This window comes from Cottoperca gobio, chromosome 2 (assembly GCF_900634415.1).
Source record: "Cottoperca gobio chromosome 2, fCotGob3.1, whole genome shotgun sequence".
Classification (NCBI taxonomy): Eukaryota; Metazoa; Chordata; class Actinopteri; order Perciformes; family Bovichtidae; genus Cottoperca; species Cottoperca gobio.
In genome coordinates, this window is record NC_041356.1 from 9,177,177 (window position 1) to 9,202,017 (window position 24,841).

Consider the following 24,841-nt stretch of genomic DNA (forward strand, 5'->3'; position numbering starts at 1 on the left):
ATTCATACATACGTTTCTGTTATATAAATGTTCCCTATGGTTCATAAGACAGCACATTTACGGAAATAGCATTAGCACTAATTTTGCACCTAAAGATCGCCTCCGTGACTTTTATGTAACATTAACGTGTTGGCATTTAAATGTCAACACGTTAATGTTACACAAAAGTCAGTTTAAACCAAAAGATGCCTGTTTTAAAGGCTTTAAAAGTATGACAATAAAGCACAAGAGAACATTGCTAATGTCTTGATAGTTTCACACGAAAACAAATAAACTAAACCAAAGGGTGAATGTAAAGAGAAGTTTCAGCTATACCTCCAAAGGAAGCTATAACAACAGACAGGAAGTGAATTAATGGCCTCTTCGTAATTGAAAGATGGTGCAATGTGTTGAAACTCTGTCACCTCACTTATATAGATAATATTTCATACTCTCTCTTTGTTAAATTTGGTTTCTAAGCTCTGATAGCAAACTGCATTACTTATGTCTTGGCTGGTGAAACGCAAGTGAAGGTTGGCTGTAGCTCCCAAACATTTGTAATGTTAAATAAATTATCCATCCAGACCAGCAGACCCTAAGACAGACTACACTTTTCACATTATAAGACAGAATACAGGGTGAACCGTCAGCTGTGCATTAATGATTCTGCAGGTTCTATCTGTGCTGCTCTCAGACCTCAAACGTACTTGAAAATGCTTTCAATCAATAATGACGTACAGCACCATATATGTATTTCACCTTATGTCTTGCCAGGGCTTCATTAGATAAAGATATATGCCTAGATTATATTCATATTTATACTAACCTCCTACCTAATGCAATGCTTTGTGCTGCTGGTCATCCAGCGGCTCCATGGAAGGTGTTGGGGGTTAATTGCCATGTTAAAGGGCACACACACAGAGGTTGTAAGAGGAGTGCATTACTCATTTGCTTTGCCCAAATCGTCGGCTTTCGGATTTAAAGTTGCAGTCCACTACCCCGCACGCCTGTACCCCCGAGCTTATGGTGGAGATAATTTAAAACAGTCGTGCCTGATGCATTTTGTCAGACATTGACTGGCTTCCGCTTCGTACACGGCACTTTCAAAACAAATATTCACAGAATGCATTCAATTACTAAATCACCTTGGTCTGGTTGCCAAGCAACATTAGTGCAAAACCCGCTGCTTCCATTTCCTTTCAGCCTCTCTGGTGATTTGTCTTGTGTTGTTTATGTACATTAGTCTGAGAGAAAAGAAAGGGGAGTAAAAAAAAAATATGTTAGAATGGATTTACAATGGGACAATGGTAAAAACACAGCTCTGCCGCAATGCATGCAGCCACATCAGAGCACACAAACACACTTTTCGATTTTGGATTTGTGTGTTGTTGTTTTTCGTCCCGCTTCTCCTTCCTGTTAATTACGCTCATGGTGTCCTCGGCTTCCCTGGTGAGCACTTTGTAATGTTCTGCAAAGTGTTCCTCATGAATAAATTTGACATTGTCTCTCCTGCACAGACATAAATGCTGTGATGGAGTGTGCGTATGAGTAGTTTATGGTAAATGTGTGATGCATTTAGACTCAGTTGGAAGAGAAGAAGCTATTTCCTACCTTTTGATCTGTTGTCCAGCTGTGTGTGTGTGTGTGTGTGTGTGTGTGTGTGTGTGTGTGTGTGTGTGAGAGAGAGCTGCAAGCAACTCATCCCATTTAAAATCCCCAACAACCATATTGATTTGTGTACTTTGTGTGCAGGTATTCACAGGTGCGTATGTCTTTGTACAGGTTCTGTAATGCGTAGGTGGCTGTGTGTGATCAGGAAGGAGACAGGCGCACTCCATCATCCTCAGCTTCATCTGTCATGGCAGGACAGCCGACAAACACACGCGTACAGATGCCCGTCCAAAGGTTAATGAGCACGCCACGCTATGTGTGTTTTGCTCTAAGTGGCTCGGTCGTATGATGTATGTGCGCGCTCTCAGTGCCAGGCGCCATCACATTTTCTTCTCGCTCGAAGGGGTAAATGAGTCAATCGCTGTTATCCGGGACACATGGGGATTTGTCTTTCCTTTCAGACCTGGAATAACTTTATTTGTCAAGAGGAAATAAATGGGCCTGGGTTTGTGTTGGGGACACTGATGCAGCAACATTTTGACAGATAAGATTACAGTGCTGTTACACATGGCAGCGTGCTGTCTCACACATGGTCTTTGGACCCTGTTTTCTGACAGCTTGGATGTATTTTGTGTTTATTTTAAACTTGTCTTGGTCTCAAGTCCTTTTGGAACTTTTTCTGTTTTGTTAAAATGTTCTGTTAAATATTTGTCATTTAGTGTCATTCAACCACAGCTGATTGTGGATTACTGGATCTAAATGAAGGTGTTCTTGACTATATTTATATCCAGGTAACTGGAGGTTCATCCACCAGCTCCAGTGTCTTCTTATATCCAAACAGATTACCCATTAGAGCTGAGCATTGTACGATTTAAGAAGAAGCTTATTAGTAGTGCTGAAAAACTAATAAACAATTTATTTCTCCTGATACTTACTTGAAATCCATATGGACTGGGTCTACACTGGTGCGTGCTGCTTCCAGGAAATAGCCAAAGCCCTCTATGTGCTAGGCTGTGTCTCAAAATTGAGTTTCAACCTCAAAGGAACAGTTCAACATTTTGAAAATATGCATATTCACATTCTTGGTGACACCACCGGCAGCAGCATGTTAGCTTAGCCTAGCACAAGGACTAAAAACATGGGGAAATAACTCGCCTATATACATTTATATGCTTCCAGTCTAGTGTATATAAGTACGGAATAAGAAGTGGAAGTGGGGCTCAACAACGCTAATTCAATTTCTTCTGGTTGGAGAAATCTGACTTTTGTGAGAAAAATAATCTGTGCAAACCAAAGTGCACGACACCTTTGAACGTCCACCACCATTTTTGTCTTTGTCTGTAAAAATGATTGCCCATAAGGTCAGATACATTATACAGTACAAACCCCATTGACAGATGAGCATACAGCTCCATTAGAAGAAGGTTATAGCCAAGCCAAAGATTCTCTAACGGCATAATTATTAGAGAGGGGGACAAATGTCAAAGCCCTCATTAAGTCCCTTTGGTGCCAGTGTGTCCAGTGAATAAATCCAAATGGCCTCCATTCTAAGTGGGAGGGCACTGATGTCATCCCCTCTATGGCAGCACTTAACCTATGCAATGCCATCAAATCTGACTGAGGTCATGAAGTGTGAAGTGCGTTTCCACAGATGAGAACTCTAGACCGTACAGTGCAGGAAAGCTGCAGGTGTGTCCCTTCTGTGATTGATGATGAGTGAGGAACTTGGCTGTACTGTCCGTGGACACTTTGATAAGTGTCTTTTTCTTCTGCTTGAGGTCAGACTGGACGGTACAGTGCCTCGCTATCACCTACAGGACACTCTGCAACATAATACATCGCGCTGTGTGACATAACCTCTGTAACTGTCTCATTTTTAAACTTAAAATTCTGCTCATATTTTAAATATTGCACCTTTAAATTCAACCTTTCTTTTTCATCTGGTAATAATTAGCCTTATTCTTCATTATAATTTTATTATATCAATTATTTATAGCAGCCGTAGAACTTAGCCTGCGGATAAAAAACGATCTGTTTCATTGTGCATTGTCACTGTGTGTGTGTGTGTGTGTGTGTGTGTGTGTGTGTGTGTGTGTGTGTGTGTGTGTGTGTGTCCTCCACAGAGGTGTCCTTAAGCGAGGCAGTGAACAAAAGGAGCCTTTCTTAGCTCGCTTGCAAAAAATATAAGCTAAAAATATACTGCTGCGTTTCCCCCCCACCCCACCTGCATCTCACCAGCAAAGATGACTGAACAGCTGAACTCTGCTCAGTGCTTAATGCTGTTTTCAGAGCTGCTTTTTGACAATGCCACGACTAAATCCCTCCGTGCCTCGACTTTCACAGCTGACTTCCAATAGTTTTTAGTGTTATGTTTTGTTTTAGACCAATCCGTTATGAATGAGGCATGTGGATTGAGATTTGAAATTCAGGTGTTTTTTTTCTTTAAATCCGTGCAGTTCACTCAATGTCTGCTCCTTTTCTCGGTTGACAATGTTGTGCAGGAGGGGTTACCATGGTTTTTAGATGGTTACATAACTTTGTGTTGGGATTTGATATTTTGACATTGCTGCATATTTCGCCTGCTTTCCTGTTTCCTGTCTTTGCCGGTGCCTCATCTTAAAATGACACCTGATGTTCCAAAATATCTCGTGTGCAGACTCATGTTCCCTCCATGACGACTTCTACTCACGAATGACATTTGTGGCTTTGAGTGAAGTGTCCTGACAACTAAAAGGATGGATTGCATTGATTTCGCAGCAGACTTTTATGTTCCTCTCAGGGTCAGCTGTAATTACTGTGGAGCTCCTTTAACTTTCCATCCAGCGCGATCGTCAGGTCAACGTTTTAATTTGTCCAATACTTTGGTTTATGGCCTACTAATGAAATTCAGCCTCAGCTGTTTCGTGCTAATTAACATAGTTAGCATGCTGACAAGGATACAAGGTTTATTTGTCATTTTACAACACAGGGTTGTGCGATGAAATATGAGCTGTAGCCCCTGCACACACACATAGAACAAACAGTATATATACATATTTGAATTAGAATAGAAATTCAATTAAATGAAGCAAGATGGTGAGCGTGGTATTTATGGCACATCGGTTAAACATCAGCATTAATCACTACCTTAAAGCTTCCCTTTGTCAAACACGACACAACAGTGAAGAGGAAAATGAATCATCTAATAAAGCGACTTCAGCTTGTAGTTATCCAGAGATGCACGTGCAATGTACGTATGTATAATATGATGATGGAAGACTGTTTTCACACAATATCTTCACTACAGTTTCCCCAGACACCAGAAATGACCCTCCCACGATCAATGACACTTCCACGGGATGAGGTGGATGACATTGGTTAACACGCAGTTGATGGAACTCTATAGTTAGTTCAAGTGCAATAACTTTTCGTGTTACTTCATACGAATAGCCGAATGAAATCCTGCTTCAAATCTGGACTCATTGTTGGAAAAGAAATGAACTCCTCTGCTATGTTCTGATCCCACGGACTGCTCCTCGTAGGTTCGGATTTGTAGAGGCTAAAGTTTATTGGATTTGCAGCCGATCATACAGCTTGGGAAAATCTACTTTTTGCACAGCAATCGATATAAGTAGGCCTTTCCACTCAGAACAACAAGAAAGGGAGAGTGTTGGAACATTTTCTTAAAAAGAGGCAGAGTCGTGATCATTGTGTGAGACCAGGCCTAATTTCACTATGTTTTGCTTGGTGGATTAAATATTCTATTATAGAAACTTTTTTTTTATAGCCGTCCCGATCGAATTGCTCAAGGAGAAAGAGAGAATATGGGAAGATAGCAGGGAAGCCAGAAGAAGGGAGGGTGAGAGGGGAGAAATGTTTCAAAAATTAATTCCTGGGGTTTATTCAACTCATATCACTTCATCCTATCTGGGCTTATGCTCTGGCTTCAGAGGGAAAGTGGAGGGAGTGAGAGGAGGCAGACAAAGGACGAGGATGAAGATGGGATCATATGGAGGTGTGGAAGGAGGGAGGGCAGCGAGTGGCTGAATTGGGTGAAGCTTATCGGAGTGACGCACACCTGGGCCGCCGTCCTCTACCTCTTCTCGTATCTTTTTGAGAAAAGCTCTTACAGGCCAACGGCTATGCAGAGGTCAGTGAACTGAGCTGTGTTTGAAATACTAACATACTGCATACTACATACTCAATCTGTATGTACTGCATACTGCATACTGCATACTCAATGTGTATGTACTGCATACTGCATACTGCATACTCAATCTGTATGTACTGCATACTGCATACTACATACTCAATCTGTATGTACTGCATACTGCATACTACATACTCAATCTGTATGTACTGCATACTGCATACTGCATACTCAATCTGTATGTACTGCATACTGCATACTGCATACTCAATGTGTATGTACTGCATACTGCATACTACATACTCAATCTGTATGTACTGCATACTGCATACTACATACTCAATCTGTATGTACTGCATACTGCATACTACATACTCAATCTGTATGTACTGCATACTACATACTCAATCTGTATGTACTGCATACTGCATACTGCATACTCAATGTGTATGTACTGCATACTGCATACTACATACTCAATCTGTATGTACTGCATACTGCATACTACATACTCAATCTGTATGTACTGCATACTGCATACTACATACTCAATCTGTATGTACTGCATACTGCATACTACATACTCAATCTCTATGTACTGCATACTGCATACTACATACTCAATCTGTATGTACTACATACTGCATACTACATACTCAATCTGTATGTACTACATACTGCATACTACATACTCAATCTGTATGTACTGCATACTGCATACTACATACTCAATCTGTATGTACTGCATACTGCATACTGCATACTCAATGTGTATGTACTGCATACTGCATACTACATACTCAATCTGTATGTACTGCATACTGCATACTACATACTCAATCTGTATGTACTGCATACTGCATACTGCATACTCAATGTGTATGTACTGCATACTGCATACTCAATGTGTATGTACTGCATACTGCATACTACATACTCAATCTGTATGTACTGCATACTGCATACTACATACTCAATCTGTATGTACTGCATACTGCATACTGCATACTCAATCTGTATGTACTGCATACTACATACTCAATCTGTATGTACTGCATACTGCATACTACATACTCAATCTGTATGTACTGCATACTGCATACTACATACTCAATCTGTATGTACTGCATACTACATACTCAATCTGTATGTACTACATACTGCATACTACATACTCAATCTGTATGTACTGCATACTGCATACTACATACTCAATCTGTATGTACTGCATACTACATACTCAATATGTATGTACTGCATACTACATACTCAATATGTATGTACTGCATACTGCATACTACATACTCAATCTGTATGTACTGCATACTACATACTCAATATGTATGTACTGCATACTGCATACTCAATGTGTATGTACTGCATACTCGATCTGTATGTACTGCATACTGCATACTCAATGTGTATGTACTACATACTCAATATGTATGTACTGCATACTGCATACTCAATATGTATGTACTACATACTGCATACTACATACTCAATATGTATGTACTGCATACTACATACTCAATATGTATGTACTGCATACTACATACTCAATATGTATGTACTGCATACTGCATACTACTCAATCTGTATGTACTGCATACTGCATACTACATACTCAATCTGTATGTACTGCATACTGCATACTACATACTCAATGTGTATGTACTACATACTGCATACTACATACTCAATGTGTATGTACTGCATACTGCATACTCAATGTGTATGTACTGCATACTTGATCTGTATGTACTGCATACTGCATACTCAATATGTATGTACTACATACTGCATACTACATACTCAATATGTATGTACTGCATACTGCATACTACATACTCAATATGTATGTACTGCATACTCAATGTGTATGTACTGCATACTGCATACTACATACTCAATCTGTATGTACTGCATACTACATACTCAATCTGTATGTACTGCATACTCAATATGTATGTACTGCATACTGCATACTACATACTCAATATGTATATACTGCATACTCAATATGTATGTACTACATACTGCATACTACAAACTCAATATGTATGTACTGCATACTGCATACTACAAACTCAATATGTATGTACTGCATACTGCATACTACATACTCAATATGTATATACTGCATACTCAATATGTATGTACTACATACTGCATACTACAAACTCAATATGTATGTACTGCATACTGCATACTACAAACTCAATATGTATGTACTGCATACTGCATACTACATACTCAATATGTATATACTGCATACTCAATATGTATGTACTACATACTGCATACTACAAACTCAATATGTATGTACTGCATACTGCATACTACAAACTCAATATGTATGTACTGCATACTGCATACTACATACTCAATATGTAATGGTGCAAGCCATAAAACAGCGACATGGAGTGTTGAGTTTAATATTTCACGTGGTGTAAACCTCATGAAGCTTAAATGAAGAGTTGAACAACCTTGAAGCTACTTAAGGTGGAAATAAAGATGTGAAGGTGTTAAAAGTAACAGTTGTGTTTATTAGGTTAGCTTGCCGTGTCGCTGCAGGGCTTCCGACGGGTCACTGTCATGACATGTTTTGCAAAGAACTGTTTCAGAAGTTTTGTTCTGATTTTTAATGGTGACGGTTCGGGTGTTGTCTGAGCAGGACGTTGTGAGGATTCAACCACTATCACAGTCACACTCACAAACAGGGCAGCGTTCACAGGAACAGCATCACATCTGAAGACTGAACACATGCTTTGTGTGCCCCCAGGCTCACAGTTTCTGCAGCTTCCCATGATCAAAGAGCACAATGTGGAGGGCGAGATGGAGATGTAAGGAATGGACAGATGAAGAGATGTGCCTGAGCTTGCATTAAGTGAGCAATTTAGAGCATTTCTGTTTTTAGAGTGAGTGAAGATGACTGATTATTTTTAGCTACTATTATTAGTATTCATAGCAATGCTCTGGTGAAGTGTGGTCACAGTAAAGAGAGGGGGGGGGGGGGAGCACATGCATAGACGTTGAGCTGCGAGGTGCCAAAGTCCACAGCTCCGTATGTGATATGACTCGCTAAAGGGTTTTATGACAGTGGCTGGATTCTCATTCATATTTAGTTATTAATAAATGGTGATAAGTCCCATAATCCTCTGCTGTCTTTCGTGTTTAGCGCTAGTTAGCAAATGTTAGCATTACAGCGGCAACGATACGTCGATCGCCATAAAATAACCTTCTAATATTTTGTTAAAGTAATTTTTCCTGCAAAAATGTCAAAAAATGCTGTTTTGCAGCCTCTGAAATCTGAAGGTCTCTTGCTCTCACAGTTTTGTGTTGTGGACCAACAAAGCGCCTTGAGATTGCTTTTAGCTTTGAAAGGCGCTTTACAAATAAAACGTATTGGTATTAATTTATTATTAAAGCTAGACATTTAAAGACATCACCTTGGACTTTGAGCGACTGTGAAACATACACTGCTCAACACCTTAACTCGTCTCAGCAAAAGATGTTTTTCTTTCCATTATTTTCTGTTTTACTTGCTTAGCAGCATCACAGGAAGATGTGCCTTATCACCACTGCACTGAAACACTCCAGGGATGCTGGGCAACAGAACTGCATTTTGTGACTGCTTGTTTCCTGCAATATAAATAGAAGCCATCCTCATAGGAAAGGTTGAGGAGGTGGGTTCTATTGTATCGACCGCTCGGTCTCCGTGGGAAGACTGCTGTTTGATTCCACCACATGAAACCGACTTAGCGGGCGGAACAATAGAAAAAAGTGTCAAGACAGCCGGTACAGTGCCAGCCAGAGACTTGCCAATGAATGACCCCCATTTTGCCCTTAAAAAGCAATTATGGGAGTTTGATGTACCTTGGTGGATAATTTCTCCACCTTATAGGCAGTGAAAGGCCTGAGGAGGAGGTGTTGGCACAATCATGCCACTGTACAATGAGACGGACAAAAAGAGAGAACTCATTGGGGATGAGGGGGAGGAGAAACGAGGGGCCTGGACATACTGAGCATTAATATTGTATGTCTTCCGCCTCCATTTGTCTCTCTCCCTCTGTTTTGCTCAAACCTAATATACGTTAGGGACACATGAGAAAGGGGGTGTGCACATGCATGCACGCCTCCTTTGGTGCACCATCATTTCTACATTTACGTGAAATAATGGCCTTCTTACCAAGCTGAACTATTGAAATTGCTTTCTAAAAAAACAGGGTTCTTCTCACATGGGGGGGAGTTTTACCTCTGCACTCTCCAAGACACAGGTTATTAAGCAAGGCAGGGATATTAGCCGAGTGAATGTAGCATCCCATAATTTCTGCAGGATAATCTCCTCTACATTATCACCGTGTGAGGTGAATAGACAGTGTTGGAGTGTCTAACTCAGGGACTCGTTTTTTGTTTTGTTATTATTGCAAAATGTGTTTTAACAAGACTGATAATGGGGAACAAGTTGGCACAGTCAATGATTTGACCTTGTGTAGGAGTGGTGGTGAGTGGGATCCTCGCACTTCAGCACAAATGCATTTAGTAACTCAGCCAGCCCTTCATCATATACTGTGAAATCATGAATTTGCTTCCCACAAGCGTGGACTCATATTTGACCAGAAGCATCTGCCTGCTACCGTGTCTACAAATCTACTAAATGCTACTACATTTAGTAAAAGTTCTAGGCTACTAGCTCAAGTTTAGAAGAGTAATAAAGGATGTGGACTACATTTGTAACATCAATAATGCAGCAATATGTTTGCTAGCATTAGCCACCATAAGCTACAGGTCATAAAAGATCAAGTAAGGAAGAAAAACAGTGTATTGAGTTGATCAATGGTGCATTATAGTGCTTATGAATTCAACTTTTATGTGTAAAAAAAACAAACAAAAAAAGCTGCATAGTGTCCCTTTAACCAGTAATAGGCTGCGGGACTCTTAATGTTACTGACTGCTGCGAGGAAATTGAAATGTTAAGAAGAGACATAAATACAGTGTAAGATATGAAATAGTTCTAAAAGGACATTTGACGTTGAACTGCAATAAACCCCCCCCATCCTCGTTCATCTCAATCTAACCTCCGGTCAATACCCGAAATACATTTTCTCGCACGGCTACAAGCGACTGATTCCCACAGAAAGGTTAGTTCACTTGAGGTCCAAGCTGATGGCAAAACGACAAATGAAAGAAGCGTTCACTTACATGAATACCAGGCCAGGTGTGTAAATGAATTGATGTCATTAGATGGTTAAGATGTTAAGCCTGTGGCCTAATGGAAATCTTAATTATCGCTAATAGTTCCAAAGGAGGGTTGTGACAAGCGGAATTAACAGAAATGTGGACACGACAAAACAAGAAGGATTTTTGTTCCAACCTCTGGAGGGTTAATCTGCTTCAGGCTGCGGGACAGACATCATGGCAGGTTTAGGGTTTCCACTGGTCTCCCCGGTTCAGGGTGCAGCTCTCCTCTAAACCATCAGGGAAGGGTTTTAAATAGCTATTCAAGTTGAAAAACATGTCCTTGACTTGCCTCATAATTGTGCATCAGCATGAATTCTGTTCAGGAAATGTGTTAATTTATTGGAACCGGTTTAAAGTAAACTACGTTACAAAGAGACAGAAGAAGAGGAAGTGTTTGGCCTAGAATGATGTAGAGTCTGGCTTCACTTCTTTGCCAAGCGGTTAAAAGGTTCAAAAGCAGACACATCAGTTACTGAATAACTTTGGTCCAAGCTCCTTTTATATAAATGTTTGTGTAGGTAGATGTACAAAATGTTTGAGACGGGAGGAATCGCGCGCTGTTTTTTGGCCGGACATCAAGGCCCGATCACCATAAAAGAAACCTTAATTATAACAACATAGCTCTATTTCTCGTGCGCTTTGGGAGAACTGTGCAACTGATTATGTTTTCCTCTGGGAATTAAATAGCTGAATAAACAGAGCATCTGTCGATCATCTGATGTCATCTTGATCCAGATTCAAAAGGGTCGCGACTTCCTTCGCTTGAGTCTAATACGCGTAATATTTTAAAAATGCCAGCGGCGTGAAAACTGGGTGGGAAAGGATTGCAGCACATGATGTACTAAACTCTGCAAACCAGACTGCAAGTCAAAAAGGTTTTTTTTCCTTTCTGTTCAGAAGACAGCATTGATGCATTCACAGTACCTTCAGTCTGTGTACTTATCCAGAGGACCTTCATGAGCTCTGTTGAAGTCTAATAATAACAGTGTGATCTTACCGTACGTCTGCTAATACAGTGGCAGCGCAATTTAGATCAAACATCAAATATTCGTGACTAAAACAAAAAGCAACAATGTAAGTTAAAGCCGAAAGCGCACTGCGAGGAACCTATGTTTAGATGCACACTTTTTATTTCTTTGTGCAGAAATCTGTTTTCACAGCACACATACCAGTGAATGGCCCTTTCACACCTACCGCGTTTGGTCCGGATCAAATTGAAACATTGTTTGGACTTTCTGACTAATTACAGGAAGTTGTAGCAGGCTATAGTCGGTACCGGAATAAGGAAAAGCAGGTATTAGGTCCTAAGTGCATCAGTGCAAACTAACAAATATGCAAAGACAAGAGACACCTCAACTAAGAACATCCAGAGCTTCCTCACTGCTCGAGGATGAACTTATACTTCTGTAGTTGTTTGTTTTTGTCGCCGAATTGAGCTCAATTACTGAACAATAAAATCTTTAACGTATAACAAAGGTCAAGCAAACACAGCGTGGAGGTTGAGTTTGACGTCACATCTTCTTCTGCATCGGCGCTCGGCGGAAGACAATCGCCTGCATTTGTGGGACCAGACTGATGTTGGGTTGTTACCCTGCTAATAAAACTTCAATTGCTTCTGGGAAGGGGAATTTAACTGAGGAATCATGTTCGTTAGCACAAACAGGGAAATGAGCTGTTTGTGGAAACAAATGCCGCTGATTAGACCGCAGAGAAAAATGAGAAGAGGGGCAGGACAAAGTGGAAGAGGAGGGGGAAGAATTGATGGTGGGGAGTGAAGTAGAGAGAGATAAACCGTATCGTAACTGAGCGAGGGGAAGAAACAGAAATGGAGACAGACAAATAAATGGCAAGAGAACTAATGCAGCATAAAAAGCCAATTTCCTAAACCTCTGAAACCCCCTCCTGGGTGGAAACAATTACTGCGAACGGGGGAGACAGTTATGATTAAACAAGCGAATGCCTTGACAGTGGAGATAAAGTTTAGAGAGGATGGGCTGACAGAGAGTCGTGTTTGCTGCAGAGTATGATAGCTAATTCGCCTCGCTGATCGCCGCCTGCAGTGAGAGCGGCAACATGGTAAATGACAGTTCAGAGTCAGATGCATTGAAACACAGCCCACACACACACACACACACACACACACACACACACACACACGCAGAGAAGTCGAGGCTGAACTTTACGTGACTTTCTCGCTTATCGTGGATCACGGCCAAGTGGCAGTTTCTCAAAGAAATAAAAATGACATTAATTGTATTTATTTGAAAAGCAGCACGGAAAACTAATTTGAAGAATAAGATGAGTCGTCCAATGAAATGACGCCGGATGGTTTCAGAGTGCTGGGCTGAATAGCTGCATCTTCATCATCAGATTAGAAAACAAGCGACAGATACGACACTTTTGTAGATTTTCAGTCGAATTAGCAAATTAAAAGTGAACAAGTCCTGGCGAGACCGAGAGGAAATGGCCAAACAACAAACTGCGACGTCACAACGACAGCAGGGGGGCCCACGCTGGCGTCTACTGAAAGCTGCGGATTGTCATTAAATAAATAATGTTTGGCTGGATCGCTTCCCTCTTTGAAAAACACTGCTGTGTGAAATTGGTACGCTTTCTCCGAGGGAATCATAAGCAGATAATAATTGCCACAAACAGTGCAGAGGGTTTCAAATGAGGATTCGTTCTCTTTCCACAAGAATTAGTCACACGCTGGTTTAGTTCAGACCCAGAGGACACGTTCCCGCCTGAAGTGACCTTTTCCTTCACTTCAGTGACTAATCATACATATTTTGGATGTCTCGAGTGTCAGTGTTTTTAACAACTTCTTCATGCCTGCTGCATTCTGCCTGGGTCTAGAGAGACCAGGACATAGCCTGAGCCCAGGTCTTTAAGACCCTACCCTATCAGCAGAAAGAACATTTATATTGGTCAATTCTGGGAAAGGGGACACTGCATTGGCAATAAATCATGCGGTGCAGAATCTTTCAATATTGGTCATTACGAGAATACTGGGCTGTTAAAACCCCCGACCCAGGACCCAGAGCTATAATTTTTGTTTTATTTAATTCATTAGTGACCGTTAGCTCATCGGCGTTGGCTCCACTTGCGCGTCCCCTCTTCCCACCGGGGTCCAGTTCACGGCGCAGTCTTAAAGAGAGAGAAGGAGAGAAACTTATGTTACGTTTGAAAATAAAGTTTCTGCATCAAAATGACCCCGATGACCAATCCAGTTGTAGGCATGTGCACCCACGAACGTCTCTCGTGCAATAATCTTTCTAAAAGCTTAAAACTGCAGGAAGTGACTTTTGATTTTCACCTTTAAAGAGTTGATGTGGCTAATGTTAGCAAACAGGGGCCTATTGCGCTAACTGTGTCTGTCGGACACTCGGTGCTGAGCAGGTAGTATTAGTATGTTTAGAGCTGTGTAAAAAAAACACATGCAGGCTGTAAAAAACACAGCAATAAGTTAAAGGGGGGGCTGCAGGGTTGTGGTGGGTTTGTCTGCGATGAACCCTTTTTCTACACATATTGATTTTATCCGTTGTTAATAGAAGAAATATTAAATAGAGCAGCTTTAATCTGGGAAAGCAATTAAGTTGTTGTTTGTACTGAATCCTGCTGCGAAATAATTCTTTAATTCACGTATGAAACTAACTGTAAGAAAGAAAAATAAGAAACGTTGCTGTGGATATTTGCCAGTTTCACATAATAATAATAATAATAATAATAATAAGGTCTATGATGCTGGATTTCTGAGGAAAATCAAAACAACAACATTACAAGTAGCTTGAATCAGGGCGGTGACACCAGTTGCTATGATACACATGCTCTTTGCTTCCTTGTTTGGAAGCGGTTGGCGCTCGTCCTCTCCGGTCTCTTGCACTCCACACAGATTTCAGCATGTGTTCCAAACATGCATCCCGTCTGCCTTGTTTACACATGTAAAATGACAAGATAAGTGTAGAGGATGGGTTCCGAGGCAGATGCCGGCACTCCAGCTCTGTAAATGGCAGTTTATGAGGAACAACAGAAGGAGAGATTTGATGGTGGTGGGGGGGGGGAGTGGAAACCATTTCTGGAGCGGGATCGCAGCCTGTGGCTCTGAACTCATTACCGCTCGAATCAAAAGATTCTGTGCAAGGAGCCCGCCGCTTTCACTGAAATCTCCACCCCGCTCTCCTTATAGAACAGAACTTTACTTTCCACCACGTCATTTCCCCCCACCACCACCACCACCAGCACCACCTTCCCTTCCTCATCTGAAGATGACAGGCAGCAAGACTTCACACGGCCGCCTCAAACTGGGTCAATAACAAACTGAGACTGAGCGGAGAAGGAGGGAAGCGAGCTCGTCACGGCTCTAGTTTCAGCACGTAAATAATAAGACGTAACAAAAGGGTAATCTATCATATGTTGTTTGTTTTAATAGCTGTTCCCTCTCTCTCTCTCTCTCTCTCTGTGTGGGTGGACACACATTAGGGCTACACTGAAAATATGCTCTTTAGCATCTGCAGCATGCCGTGGCTCCCTCTGCTGTCAGCTCAGGCGATGTCACAGTGATTGGCAGCCGTGCAAAGTGATTAAACGGAATTTTAAATGTGGTTGTTCTTGTAAACATCAAGATTAGCGTCCGGAAAAAAGCAGCCGAGGCTTGGTTTGAGAAGTGGGGGAGACACAATGAAGTCAGGGGTTGTTAATGTTATGTGAAGTGTTGTATTATTTATGCACTAACTCTATAATACCACTTGTTTCTTTTTGCTAGAGAACTGATTCCCCACCAGATGCATAAAGCTCTGTGTGCACGCACAGAGACAGAAATATGAATGCACATTCTTTTTTGCCAGATTTATAAAGCTGCACTTACGCCTTATAAATCTCAATCATGGAGGAGCTGGGCGCACGTGCGCGAGCCCCACAAATACGATTGTGTTCCGTCGACGCCGTTCTCCAATAGCGCTCCAACAGCTGTCATTATGGGGCGACCATTGCACACGACTGTGGCTATTTATAGCACCCATACCACTTATTCATCACATGTATCTGTAACCCACTGCAGTGATCTCTCAATCATCATTATTAAAGGTCAGAAGCATGATCCATAAACCATTTAGGGAGCTCATATTCAAACGGACAAATTGCTTCAGGATAGAAGGAAAAGATCATTAAGACAGATGTGGCAAATGTAAATAAAAACAATATTTAAAACTCACCTTTATGTTTAATCGCCTTACCGTATCACCTGCAGCTATCTTCAGTGTGTGTGTGTGTGCTGCTCTGAAGTATACGTGGTGTGTGTGCGTGTTAACAGGTGCAGATTCATGTTGTTTGTACATCTCGCCTGAGGGATAGCTCAACTAATTTGACAAAAACAAAATACAAAGTGTGATTTGATTAAAAAAATGAACACCTGGACACCATATGTTGCATTTGATTGTGATTGAGAGTAGCCTATCAGAACACTTGTTTTAGGTCTGCAGGGAGACAGAACTTAAAGTAATTACAGAAAATATGTTTTTGTTGTAAATGGTAACATTTTACATACATTTAGTCTTCATACTTTTCTACAGCTGTGCATGTAACATTGGAGCCATTAGGAAACTGAATAAAGTAATGGGCACAGAGGTGATATCTTAATAAAACCATTAACATGCAGAGTAAGAAATATCGTAATGCATAAAAGACTTATAATAATGATGATAATAATTTATATATAATATGTATATATATATATAGTTATTTCCCCCTCCACATGACATAATAAATTACCCTAAACTGCAAGGTTTGCAAATATTAATTAATATAATATAATATATATTTAACCCAAAATATGTACAGAGGAGGATAGAGGGTTTTCTCAGCCCTGCGTAGTGCCTGCAGCCCTTCTTTCAGGCTACACACACACACACACACACACACACACACACACACACACACACACACACACACACACACACACACACACACACACCTCCAAAAAGAAGTTAAGACGGCCTGTATTTTGCCTCGGAGGGAGACACAAAGCACTCGCTGATGCTTGTTAAAGAGTAGCACTAAATCTACTTTTCAGAGTGAATAAATTACATGTGCTGTCACTTTATCACATGATTTGTTGATCCTGGTCCCGTTTTGTGGTGTTTATTGCAACACAAGTTATTTTCTGGCCTGTATCTGCAGCTGCAAGTCCTTTGACACAGTTCCAACCTTAAATAATGACATTTCTTTTTAACCCTGGCTTGTTCTCTTCTCTGTCCACAATCCAACTCTTTACTGTGATGCTTTCATGCAATACCTGCAGCTGCAACACGGAGAGACTTAACAACAGTTTAATCACTATTACATATTCTTTGAAATATTTTATTTATTTGAAAATAAAAACAAAAGAAGGTCAAACATGCATATAAATGCAAAAACACGCCTACGCAGTTTAATGAACTTCCCGAGCCAAATTGCCGCCTGACAGACCTGTTGTTTTCAGAGTGAAGAGCTTGTGTGGGAGTCTGTTTGTGTTTACTGTTGTATGCATGGACTCTCAATGCTCAACTATCTGCAAAAAAAAAACCAAAATCCTTTCCTGCTGCACAGAAGCTTTTAACTTTGACTCTCTGGGTATTGTCGCTGCTTTCAAAAGCACAGATTTATCATAAGTAGAATCTAACTCTATGTGAGGTTGGTGGGAGATTAGAGATGAAGTGAAGCGTTTCATCTTCTTTCATGGAGAGCAGGAGTCAACGACAGCTTCCAGTTCATCCTGGGACCAGCCTCCCCTGGCTTTTGGCTCCAATTAGCCTTTCGCACTCGTGCCACATGGATGGCAGGTGTTCATTGTGGCCGCGATGACGTCTGCTCCCAGTTGTTACAACTTCTCCGTCTTCACATTGTCTCCAGAACGAAAGCGGCACATTCTTGTGTATGAAATTTTAAACTGCAAATGGATTTCGGGTCACTTCCATCCACCTCTGGCTGTCTGCAGAAATGACTATTAACTCACAAAGTAACACGCAGCACACGGGATGTCACCCTGGAGTGTGACGAGCTGTCACAACAAGAAGATTTCCTCTCAGTGCTGCTGTGTGACTCCGCTTTTAAAAGGTGTAATTTTGAATAATGACAAACTATTTTGGCTCCCTCATTTTGCCACAAAGCCCACGGAGTGAACTTGTTTCACGGTGTTTGTTTTCTGATTTCTCAGCAGAGGAATTTAGTTTTTTTTACTGTTTATCTCCAAGAAACTCTTCTTTGGTGCCGTAAACTCCCTTTGTGCCATAAAGCAATCCGAGTTCTACTTTGTTATTTGTTATTTACACAAACGTCTGGCATCTGTTTCTTTCCTGTGGCGGTGTTATCGCTATCAATTGAGGAAAAACAACCATAAATCCACTAGGAAACTAAATAAAACCCTTTAAATTCATTAAAGTGTTGCCAATATATGCTTTCATTTGATATTTAAATCATTATTTTTTAACAAATAAATTGCTCCACTTTATGGATTTTAGAGAACTGCACTATATTCCTGTCTATTTAAAACAAATGTCATTCTATTTGGGTTTTTCTTTTGTTTTTAAATGTTTTTCTGAAAGGTGTGAAACAAAAACAGGCTCAGGTGTAGCCCCCCCGGCTAACTGACCTACTCCATGGCAACGTAATATTTTGTGTTTACATCACCCAAAACAAGTTGGGAACGCTGGCGGTCATAATCTGAAAAGTATATGAAAAAGAAAACAAAGAATGCGAGTGATAATCATCAGGGCAGAACGAAGGCTCAACAGGGTCCTGACACAGACGCAGTCCTGACACAGACGCAGTCCTGACACAGACGCAGTCCTGACACAGACGCAGTCCTGACACAGACGCAGTCCTGACACAGACGCAGTCCTGACACAGACGCAGTCCTGACACAGACGCAGTCCTGACACAGACGCAGTCCTCTCTCCATGGCTGGAAAACATTTGAACATAGAGGCAAAAATACAGTTTCCAATTTGGGTCAAACTTCTTTCTTTCTTTATAAAAGCTGCGCAGAGTTTCCCCGCAGGCTGTTTTGCTCTATTTTCAAAGCGTTAAAGCCAGCATATATATATATAATCAAAAAACTTGTTCACGACACTGCCTTAATAACAACTCAGTGTGTTTTCTATTACAATGTTAATCCATAACCAGAGGGACTTGTCTCGCAGTCCCGGCTGACTCTGGACTCCGCAGCCAAGCTCGGCCATTAAACGCCATTCGAGGCCGCTGCTCACGAGTCTGCTCACGTTGGGCCCAACAGCAGATTGCCCTGACTGCCCGAACGCAGCGCCACTATTGGCTCGTGGCACATTGGGTATGGCTGAGGCATCATCGGCTTCCTGAAAACCTTTTCTGCTGCTCAGACGGCCCGCTATAGACCCTTTTGTGCCGTAAAGAAAGAATGAGGACGGATTGAAAAGCAGGGAGGAAGAGGAGGGAAAGAGTGACACATCGGCGGAGGAAGAAGCCAACTGGTGCTCACATAATGCTCACTGATAGACATATAGTCTGAGCCAGGGAGATTTTTTTTCAGGGGGCTTTGGGATTCATATGCGCCGGGCGTCTTAGGCTTTATTCACACCAGGAACAGAAAGTCACATCTTTCTCCTTGTATGACCCAGAACTAATAGTTGTTTGAGACGGAGAGCAGATGCGATGTAGGGAGCCGTAGACTTGTCCTTTCCTGTACACATCCACAGAATAACGCTGCAGCAACAATTTAATATTTGGACAAAATAAAGACACAGCACTCCAGAGCTGATGGCTTGTGATTTAAGTCATGAATTGTGACCACTTTCAAAATAAAGCTTGCTCCTTATTGATATTTATGGTTTTAAACTTCTGGATTTAAATCAATGAAGTCGGGAGATATTTCTGCTTTTAATGCCCATGGCTCAGAGTTAACTGGAAGAGTTGTGGGTTGCTTGGCAGAGTAGGAGCGATGTACCTTGCTCGCTATTACCCCCGTCCTGCCAAAAATCCAGACGTGTTGGCTCTGAGCTGCTGGATTTCCCCCTCCACCTCATCCATCACCTGGTGGTGGTTGAAACACGGCTAACCAGATTTTACACTGAGAACAAACAGAAGATAATAAATTTCCCTGTTCCTCTTTCGCTAGCAGTCCATTAACTTCATGCCGAGCTCAATACAGCACCGCAATATCTGTGAATAATCAAAACGCTTATTGTCTTAGTTACTGGGGTCATTTCTCAGCCTAAACAAAGTACATCTTCGTCCTGTAATGTCCTATTCTTATGCAATAACGCTCATCTAAAAGCCTTTTTATTCCTATTCCATAATTAGCTTCTGGAGCCAACGTTGAAAGTGTTGCTCTAGAATGATTATGTCATTATAAATCACAGTAGATAGAGGCGTTATTGATGGTTTGCATGAGTGAATTGGCAGCAACTTTGCTTACAATGCTGCTCTCTGTCGCTCCCACACAGTCAGAGTGCTGGTCTCCGTTGCTCCATTGAATGTGGCCCTTGTTTCAACCCCATTTGGAATATGAGCATTGTTAATGAGACTGAAAGTGCGACTGCGGCTCCGGCAATGAGGCAGCTACTATTACGCCGAACCACGATCTCTTCCCCCGTTTAATTTTTTTTTACTTTTAAATACTAGAATAATTCCTCAGATGGAGAACCACAAAGAGAAAAGGAGCTCTTTGCTTTGGGTGTATATTCAGAGATGCACCGAGAACACGGCGAGCCACCAGAGGGCCCGGCTCTTTGATACTTTTTTTTATTTCTAAGGTTGAGTAAACAAAGATTTATTGAAAGAGCATAATTCTCAGCCCACACACACACACACACACACACACACACACACACACTTGGCAAATGACTCCTCAGATGTGGCATAAGGTTCTGCGAACGGCACCTGGCAGGAGGATTATTCTGATTCTTTGTCCGTTGTTTCCATTTCCTCCAAACATTTCTTTACCCCCTGGCGTCACTCCAAATGGCTCAGTGACGCCGCTGAGGTGTCCGTGGTTCTGCCCGAGGGAAAATATCTATTATCCCCCCCCCTACTTGTTTTTCTTGCCTGGCAGAGGAATAATCACTCAGCGATTCAGGGCTTCCACCTCTACTCTGATAAAGGTTATCTTGGCAATTTAGTGCTGGCGATATCGCATTATGGAGAGAGTTATGAGGCGGAAATCACATTTTGCTACCAGTGACTCCGAGGAGAGGGGGGGGTAGAAGGTGTATGGGACTGCACAGCTCTTGATACGGTGGAAGATGTTGTGTGTTCTGCGAGAGTCCATATATGTGTTAGTGCGTGGGCGTCTGCTATTCTTTACCGTCACCCGTAAAAGATGCAATTTCACTACAGTGGAAAGTGCTTTTTACAAAATTGCTTCAGGCTCATTTTCTACATGAATACAGCCGAGCTGCCTGACGGACATGCGCTTTGCAAATTGCTGTCCGCCAACTTTTGCTGCAGCCAGATGCTAGTTAGTATCTATCTTTGTTTTAGATCCAATCCATCCTTTATTAAATCATACATGTTCAGTGTGTTTGACATGTAGTCCTAAAAGAGGTGTTTGGGGAGCCCACAGTGTCGGGCTGTAAACGCTGCTGCACTAATGGATCCAGAGAGCAGCATTTACTCCACCACTATTTGCCATTTGGATAATTCACTTGCTCTGCAATACTGGAGGGTTACCTGCAAACGCAATATGAACGCCAACACGGCACACGTAGCGTTGGAAATGTAAAGCTGATAACTGAGTGTGTCGAGTGACACCTCCTGCCTCTATATTGGAACAGGAAATTAGAGAGGGAACCTGCGGAGCACGCCATCACACCTCGTGTATTTGTCAGGTGCATTATCACATTATTATATTCACAGTTTATCAAACTCCCCGGGGAGCGAAGAAATATGCTGTTGCAAGGCTCTGCTGCCAAAAAGGTTGCCATGACAATGATTTCACTCTTAGCTTTCTGTATATTCAACTTTCCTCGTGTACAATTATTAAGATATCACCATTGTAACAGATTTTCCTGGGGATATCATTTTAGCTGCTGCTCTATACTTTGTGGAGGTTTCCAGTTTATAAAACAGAATTAAGGAGGGGTGCAACCTTTTGTACCTCAGAGGTAGTTCTCTGGAAGCTTGGTGTCCCACAGGAAATTGGTTATGTGATGGTTTAAGCAAAGCCGAGGAACATTTTGATACGACGGTGAACCGCGAGGACATCGTGTAACGGGGAAGCGGGACCAAAGTGGTTCCACTGTCTCAAACACAGTCAGGGCACACAAAGAATAAATGACTTGATTAACTTTCTTTTGTGTCTTATCAAGAGGGATGACCGCTTTGAATGTCACCTCATTGTTCTGTCTTCTGAGACAACAAAACACAAGCAGAGCCGCCAATCTTAAAGCATCACCGTTATGAGGCTGGGAGTGTAAGTCAAAGCAGCGGAGGTCGATTGTGTGCTGACTTTTAGTCCCTAGTAGAAGTCAAATTCCCAAAACACTGGTTCCTACATTCCCCATAATGCAAACTGATAGCATCTTTAATTAGAGCTCTGTCAAAACCTTTGCAATGCAGATCCTGTGCTGGATACATGCATTGTGTTTCACTTGTGTTAGCATTGTGTGATGGGGCGTGTTGGCAACATTCATGTAGTGTTGGAATAATCGGAAAAATGAGTTCCCAACTCTGGAAGTGGGATCGTCCGAGGAGCCTGTGGATGCAGCGTTGGCCCTGGTGGAGGTCTGCGCTCTCCCAGTGCCGTTCTAGTTTACAATGAAAATATCCCCCGTAACATATGACTAGTGCTAATTGGTAATATGTTGTATTAGCCACGCGTGTGTTTGCTAATTGCAAATGTTAGCACGTTTACGTTAGCATTCTGCTAAAAGCATCACGTGCAGCGTCACAGCTGTGTAACGTCCTCACACACGTCAGCTTCATCAACACACACACATTATAGACGTCGGAGAAGGTTGTAAACAACTTCCTCTCAAAGTGAGTCCCCTCCTCCGCCTTCAGCCTCCTCGTACCTCTCATCGTGATAGATGACGTGACGCTGAATGACTCGCAAACACACAGACTCATTAAACGAACCACAGCGGTGACCCCGGCTGGATAGCTCCAACCCTGAGATGTGATACCATGTCTGGGTTTGTTTGGCTTCTCTGCACCTCCCACAGTGATCACACCTCTAACCCTTCCTATCACTTCACCGAGAGAAAGGAAGACTGACGCAGAGGCTTTTGGCTGCCACAGAATCACAGGATGAGGGATTGGATAGAGTATCCGCACTGTCTTTGTCTGCTTTTATTATTCTCTGGTAGCTGTTTTTGCTCTTTTCCGCAGTACAGCCGGCCCTTGTTCCCCATTTGAGCCACACGTAGGAGTAATGTCCTGTGACGAAATGCAATATGCCTTTTGTGCAATTTTAACAAAGATTTAAGCTTCTTCTTTCCCTGCAGTTGAACACAAAAGTTCAAATGTAAATCCCCTCGAGGGTCAAGCATCGATATACGCGTTTCATATTTGTGAAAAGCTGATAACCTTGTGCGTCTCTATCCTCGCTGACACTATGCTGGCACACACAGGCTTCCAAAAACAGAATGAGTCGAGCGCCCTTGAGGTTTCCACACCCTCCCTGCTACTAATCTGTGACATTTCTTAGAGCGTGGAAGCCTCTTCTCAATGTGTTGTGTACTCGAGGATTATATCGTTAGAAACCAGATTTGAGAAATGTCTTTTTTTTTTCATGTGGGGGTCAGTAAAAGAAGTTTAGTTAAACCTCTCGTCCACAGCAGCTAATGAGCTCAAGATGGAGCGTCGAGAGGAAGAAGTGCTGAGCGGGTGCAGAGGTCAGAGCGACCGGACAACCTCTGGGAGAGAGTACTCCTATAAGCAGGGAGGGAGAGTTTCTTTTTAAAGTTAGATTTTCCAGCAGACGAGGAAAGTCAATATTGACACACAATTTTCACATATTGGAAGAAGTTTAAAATGCAGCATATGAAATGACTTGTCAAGATGGACATTTGTGTAGTGTTCAGCCAAGTCAATAGCCAGGTTCTCACCCGCCCAGACAAAAGCATGGCTGCCCGAGCCTCACTCAGTACCCATATCACGACCGTAGCACCAACAGCAACTATTCTGTGATTCCCTTTTTCTCCTCTCCAATTCTGCCCCGACCAAGCATGCTCTGAGCGTCCACTGAGACGCTTCAGCATCGCCTTTGTGTACTTTATGTATTCTCTGTTTTGTAATGAAAAGGAGAGACAGCAGAGAAGTCAACAAGAGTTGGAACAGAGTTAGTATTCAAAGCTGTGAACTCCATAGGGTCATGCTATCCATATAAGCACGCAGATACAGAATACAAAATAATAGAAATAAAGAGCGATGTGCAGAAGTTGTTTTTAGAAAGGGACTATTGCAGTTTGGTTATTATGCGCTCGCAGGAGTTCTTTATTTGCTGAACTAAATAGCAGATGTCCTAAAAATGCAATTTCTGCAGATTTTAGTTTAGACATTGATGTTATTTAGGTCACTGCCCCAGAGTCAGCTGCAATATAACTCTTGATCTGAGCCGGTCAGATATTGTTCTGTGTCTGTGTGCAGTAGTGTTTCTATAATCAACCAGCCAATCAGTAGCCAGATAAATATTAAGTTATGTCCCCAGTAAAACTAGAAATGTTCTTTTTTCTGCTTCCTGGTGCGAGTGATATCTTGATGTTTCCTTATCGCAGGAACTATTTTCTTTATATCCATGTCTCTTACAAGGATCATTAGCTGGCGAGGACACCTGGGACATGTTAGCTTTAGCCTTAGTATGATAACATGCTATTCAAAACCTCTTTTACAAGATTATTGTTTTAAAACAAGACGGGTAGAGATGTTAAAA

At 41.8% G+C, this 24,841-nt stretch overlaps 1 protein-coding gene across 10 annotated transcripts in view; it reads left to right on the forward strand.

The window, feature by feature from the left end:
- The window catches only part of spry2 (sprouty RTK signaling antagonist 2), a 350,030-nt gene that overhangs the window by 299,967 nt on the left and 25,222 nt on the right, over window positions 1–24,841 (forward strand). The window contains exon 5 of one of the 10 annotated variants that reach the window (XR_003833281.1): window positions 1,762–2,400. The exons of the other annotated variants lie outside the window; for them this stretch is intronic. The gene's annotated coding sequence lies outside the window, so the exon portion shown is untranslated. Of the gene's footprint in view, window positions 1–1,761; window positions 2,401–24,841 lie in introns of those variants that run through there. 10 annotated transcript variants of the gene reach the window in all.